The sequence below is a fragment of the Hippopotamus amphibius genome, chromosome 3 (genome assembly GCF_030028045.1).
Source record: "Hippopotamus amphibius kiboko isolate mHipAmp2 chromosome 3, mHipAmp2.hap2, whole genome shotgun sequence".
NCBI lineage: Eukaryota > Metazoa > Chordata > Mammalia > Artiodactyla > Hippopotamidae > Hippopotamus > Hippopotamus amphibius.
The window spans coordinates 21448866-21455406 of NC_080188.1; the positions used below are offsets into that span (position 1 = coordinate 21448866).

General features: G+C 45.2%; 1 pseudogene; it reads right to left on the reverse strand.

Moving 5' to 3' along the window:
• Window positions 1–4066: 4066 nt before the first annotated feature.
• Window positions 4067–6035, reverse strand: LOC130848412 (tumor suppressor candidate 2-like; annotated as a pseudogene).
• Between the last annotated feature and the right edge of the window lie 506 nt (window positions 6036–6541).

A 6541-nucleotide genomic window follows, 5' to 3' on the forward strand; every position in this document is an offset into this window, starting at 1 on the left:
GGGGGTGGAAAAGAATATATTATCCTTATTTAGAACCCAAGACCAAGTGCCTGGATCAGCCTGGCTTCGAAAAGCAATGGAATGTAGCAACAAAAAAGATACAACACTTAGGAATAAATTAAAAATAAATGCACAGGTTTCATATGGAAAAAACCTTTAAAACACTGTAGAAAGATGTAAAAGTAGACTTGGACAAATGGGAAGAAATCCTTGTTCTTGGATAGGATGGTTCAGTATCACAAGTATCATAGAGATATAAGTTCTTAAGTTAATGTGATTCCCAACAAAAAATACCAGTAAGTGTTTTTTCTGTAACTAGGCAAGTTGATACTGAAGTTCATAAAGAAAAACAAAACAAGATATGCAGGAATAGTTGAGAAAAACACGGGCGAGAAAGAGCTATCTACCAGGTATAATAATGTTCTACAAAGCTGCTATAATTAAAACAGTGTGATATTGGCACTAGGATAGACAGTCATACCAATGGAGTAGGATAGAAAGTCAAGAAATAGACCTAAATATATGTAGAAATTTAGTACATTATAAAGATGGTATCTTGAACTTTTTAAATAAATGTTGGGAGGGCCACTGGATTGCCATATACAAGAATAAATTCCAGATGGATCAAGAATTAATACCACCAGTGTTAGGGGAAAATGTGGGTAACTCTCTACAATGTAGGTGTGAGGAGATGCTTTCTGAATACAACTCAAAATCCAAATGTAACAAAAGAAAAGACTGATAATTTGAACTATTTAAAATATATTTGCATGGGAAGTTAAAAATCATGACAAAGTCCTAAGACAACTGGGAGAAAACATTTGCAACATATATCATAGTTAAGGAGCCAGTCCTCCTAATGTATAACAAGTAACCGGATGTGGGAGGTGAGAATGCTTCTCAGGCTTTTCCCAGGCTTATCATTCAGTCTTCACCCTGGGTTTTCTACAGAGGCCACAGTACTTAGCTTGCTATTAGGTGGGTCCGATTTAACATTTCATGTCTACTTTGTTGTTATTTTTTGCTAACTTGTACTTTCACTCCCTGGGACCTGTTTGATTTATAAGTGTTTTCCCAGATCACATTCTGTGCTGGGCTCTGCACCTGGTGTTTTCCCTGGGCCAGCAGTGATGACTGGTTGGTTGGGCTCTCATTTTGCAGAGGGTTCCTAGTGAGATCTGCCCTTGTGTGGGTGGGAAGAGGCTCAGGGAAGGGGGTGGATTGAGGGGATCCTTTATCAGAGATTAATACACTACAAAATATGCTTAGTTTATAGTCTTGGGGATTTCCAAGTGTTATAGACAGAGGGTCCTTTATGGTGTCGCAGCAGGAATGGATACGCTTTCAGAGGTGGGGGTTAAAATAAATAAGTTTTAGGTTATAGATATCTAAACCCAATCTTCGTTTTTATCTTTGTTACTTGAGGAACCATAGTTGAATGCACACAGACTAAATCTCACTGTCATCTAATTCATCAAAGTGTCATGAATGGACAAGAAAAAGATAATGATGCTTTGGAATGTGAGAATGTTCTGGAAAAGTAAAAGAAGGATGCCCAGACTGTCCCACCTTCACCCCCTTGTGATGCTGGGGAGCAGCCTCCACCAGAGATTCATGTTCACATCAGGACAGACGAATGCTTTTCCTAGAAGTGTGTCCTTGGAGACCCTGGGTCTGGATTTTGAGCTAGACTGACCCACAACTGATCGGCTGCTACTACTACAACAACACTTTGCTTTCTGCTTTTTGAAAGCATGCATTTCACATCATTGATCTCGTTTGCTCTTCACACAGCCCTGGAAACAGGCAGGGGCAGGTATTGCTGTCCTCATCTGCAGGAGAGATAACTGGGGCTGAGGGAGGCTAAGAGATACGGGGAGAACCAGTGGAGGAGGACTCTGGGTTAGGAATCAGGGCACCTGGGATACATTCCCATCTGGCCATTCACCACATGTGGTGTCTTAAGCAAGTCAGTTATATAAAGGTCTCTGAGCCTCCACTCCGGCTTCAATTAAACGAGAGGTTTGCACAAGATGGTCCTTGAGGGCCCTCCCAGGGTGACTGTTGCAGGATTTTATCGCTTGCCGGACTTCACCAGGAATTAGTCAGTGGATGAGAAACAGTATACAAGGCCCCTGAGCTGCAAAATTCTCCCCCTCCTTCTACCCCACACAGTGTAGAACCAAGGACTCACTTGGGATAAGGGGAGTAGACTTTTTCCTTCTGCAGACTACAGATGGATTTCCTGCCTAATTACAGGAAGTTTTTAAAGTTTATTTTATTTTCTTGTAATTTTTTCTATTTCTCCTATGTCTTTTTGCATTAATATTTTCCAGCTTTACTGAAGTTTACTTTGCATACCATAAAATTCACCTGTTGTAAGTGTATAATTCATTGCTTTTTAGTAAATTTATAGAGTAGTGCAACCCTGACAATCTAGGTTTAGAAATTCTCCTTCACCGTAAAAAATTCCTTTGTGCCCACTTCAGTTTCTACACCCTTCTCCAGCCCCAAGCAGCCACTGCTTTCTGTCTCTATAAATTTGCCTTTTCTGAACATTTCCTACAAATAGAATCATATAGTATGTAGTATTTTCCATATGGCTTGTATAACTCACCATAATGTTTTCCAGGTTTATCTACATTGTTTTATGTATCGGTACTTCATTCCTTTTTATGGCCAAATAATATTCCGTTGTATGAGTTTGCCACATTTTTTTTATCTGTTCATCAGTTGATGCATATTTGGGTTATTTCCACATTTTAGCTATCATGAGTAATGCTGCTATGAACATTCATGTGCAAGTCTTTATGTAGACAGATATTTTTTATTTCTCTTGGGTAAATTCCTGGGAGTAGAAATGCAGGGTTGTTTTCTTAAGTTTTTATATAGTATTTGGTTTTTTGTTTGTTTTTTTGTTTGTTTGTTTTTTTTTTGCAGGGTCTACAAATAATTTGATTGAAAAATAACACAACAGCCTTCCTAGATTGAGGGCTACCCTCCCCAAACCATTTCCCACACTCTTAAAGCACAGAGTTTGCACAGTAAGGAATTTTAAAAAAAAAGTCATTTCTATGTAGAAATCAGATTCAACAAAATCATAGACTAAACTATTTACAAGCTTTCACATTTGAAGTATTCCTTTATGGTTGTTCTCTCCCTTCTGTGCCTACCCAGGGGCTCCAGTACTTTTCTCTTACTGATCCTGAAGAGATGGATATACTGTAGGGGAAGGGGTGGTGGGCTCCTCAGAGCTACTGGCACCCGTCCTAGGGTGCTGTCCCGTACCACAAGGTGGTGGATGTGTAAAGGCAAGGGGGATTAGACACAGTAGGTGGGATGGGGCAACACCCCATAGGCACAGGCATCCAGAGCCCTTCCTGATCCCCATCCTATGCCCTCTCAACTTGGGGTGGGAGGAAACAACTAGTTGCAGTGGGGAGGGATCTGCCCAGCCCTGGGTAGAGGGAGAAGCTTCCCACACCTATTAACAGCCAGCAAACTGTCCATCCATCTGGGGGTGAGAACAGATGGGCAGGGAGGCAGGAAGAATCAGGCTTGTTCTGCCCCCAGCCTCTGTCCAACACAGGAGGAATCGAGGTGGCAAACGGCTGAAATACTCCAACGAGAGGGTAAAGGAAGTGAGGGAAAGGAAGTTCCCACTTGTGTACAGCTCCCACGGCCCGGGGGCTGGAAAAGGCAGACCTTGCTTGTAAAGTGCTGTAGCCTCTAGCAGGGCCGGGCCCTAGGCGAGCCTGGAAGCATGCAGGCCAGGCAAGGGCACAGGAACCAGACATTCCTGACCCGCATATGCCCTGCCACACTCCTCATAGGGACTGCTGGGAAAGGTGGACTGGTAACTCTGCCATGAGCCCTTGCCAGCCACCAGCCACTTCTTGTCCACAAACAAGCATCGTAGGACTGCCCTGCTCACAGCTGAAGGTTCCGGGCCATGGAGTTTATTCACGGTTGTGGCCCCAGCATAGGTTCCTCAATGGAAGCCACAGCTTGAGCCTGGGGGTTTCCTGCTGGGGCAGGGGGTGTGTATGCCTGCCGCCTCCCAGGCTCACACCTCATCGAGGATCACAGGGGAATCCACGCGGATGCGGGGGGGATCCAGTTGCACGATGCCCTGAGGAATCGGGTTCTTATGCACCCGCCTCAGCCTGGCCCGCTTCTGCCCGCTCTCGGGGACGACTGTCTGCTCACAGAACGCGTGAGCCGGATCCCCATCTTCGTCATAGAACACGGAGCCGCGGCGCGTGAATACGAAGGCGGCCACGACTCGGCCTCGCGGTCGCACCAGCGCTTGCTCAGGGGCCGCCGCCCGCCGCCGCCGAGGCGAAGGGCCACAGGCCCCGAGCTTCGGAGCCGCGGGCGCCCGTGTCAGGGCCGCCGGCGCATGGCGGGCCCCGCCGCAGGTTGGCTCTTACCCGGCCTGGGCCTCCGCTCGCAGCTGGTGCCGCCGCCGCCGCCTTCCGCTTTAGACAGCATTGGAATCTCTACCTTTATATCTGAATAGAAGATTCATAGCACATGTGTGGGAGAGTAAATGTGTAACCTGTTTTAATACGCTTTCCTAATGCCTGGTAATGTGTCTTGAAGTACAGACAATACAGAGTCGTGATTTTTGTGGACTGAATTGTGTCTTCCCAAAATACATGGGTTGGTGTCCTCACCCCCAATACCTCCAGATGTGCCTGTATATGGATACAGGGTCTTTCAAGAGGTTGTTAAGAGTTCATGAGGTCATGAGAGTGTGGCCCTAATTCAATATGATTGTGCCCGTATAAGAAGAGGAATAGACCAGCGTGCAGAGAAAAGACCACATTTGGACACAGCAAGAAGGTAGCCATGTGCAAGACAAAGAGGCCTCAGGAGGAACCAAAACTGCCCATGCCTTGACCTTGGACTTCCAGCCTCCAGAACTGTGAGAAAAGGAATTTCTGTTATTTAAGGCATCCAGTCTGAAGTATTTTGTTGTGGTCTATATTTTAAGAAATTTGCTTTTCATTGCCACTGGAAGGGTGTTTCTCTCATATTAATTGCCTTCACACAGTGTATTCTCTGTTGCCCTTCATGTACCCCTGTCACAGCTAGTGTCTCTTCTGTTCGTCCACGAGGTGAACTCCCTGCATCACTCTAGTTCATGGTCACATCTCCAGTTAGTCCCCATGGCAGCCCCAAAGCCACCTCCTCCATGAACACTTCCTCCCACTAGGAAGCGATTCTCTAAATCCCCCATCTATTTCTCTCCGCATCTCCAGTGGCACAGGCTGTGTCTCCTCTCTGTGCTGGCTGGTGGGTATGTTTTATCTCTCACGCTGGACTAAGAACTCCCTGTGGACAGGGAAAGTGGTGTTTGTATTTATTGTCCCTCTAACCTAACCGCTGGCTCAATGTTTAACACAAAGTCAGAACTGGTTTAGTTGACTAAAACTGACAACTCCAGCTACCAAAATATTTATGAAGTTTCAGAACTTGGTGAAGACTCAGAAACTACGGGTTAGTGAAGTATGAGTAGACAAAGAATGGCTACAAATTTGGGAATAGCAAAGTGCATATACTGAAAAGTCACTGCTGGTGACCTTCTGCCAACTCACTTCCCTGCTTCAAACCTCAGCGTCTTTATCCCCGAAAGTGTTGATCTAGCAGAGGTCTGCTCTATGGTGAACACGTTACACCCCTATAGCTCTTGGTGAGTTCTGCAGGATGCCTCTCTTTGAAGTGCCTCCTTAGTTATGTGGCTGGCTGAGGAAGTTCAAGGTCTAAATTACACAGCAACTCAATTAAAATGAACTTAACATGAATTTTGAGTTTCTGTTTTCCACGTAGAGCTTTTCCAAATATGTAGAATTTAGAAGTGTTAGTCATTGCCTTCTAGGGCCCAAATCCTTAAGAGGAGACGAAGGCGTAGGAACCTACATCACCATCCTTTTGACAATGAACAATTTTAAAGAAATGCATGCGCTCGTGTGCGCGTGCACACAGACACACACACACACACACACAACCAACTTGGAACCATAGAGCATCATGCGCAAATCAGACCCCACCAGGAGAATTGTTTGTGTGGGCATTACACCATAAAATAAAACAAAACACACAATCCCCCAAATGATAAGAGAAAAGAGCCTGTGTGGTAAACAGCCCCAGAAGGGGCTGTTGTACTTCTGTACAATTGGCCTGTGACTTTCTTGGCCCAACTTTTCACTTCTCCCTTGGGTTTCTTTAACTTTTTCCTCCACTTTTCCTACCAGTTTCCAAGGATTTGTAGATCTTTATTTCTTTAGGCAGAGGCACAGACAAAAATTCTTTTTTCCTTCCTTCACTCAGCAAATTAAAAAAACAAACAGCTAAGAGAAATCAAGAGAGAGAAGGGAGGACAGAGGAAGGAAGTACCGCTGCGCTGAGTATGCAGTGTATGAGTCTCTGATCCCAAGGGGACTGAATCCCTACCCCAGGTTGGCGGGCTCTGCTGGCAAGGCCAGAGACCCATGATCCTTTTCTCCCTACTCCCGTCAGCTGCTGCTCTATAGTG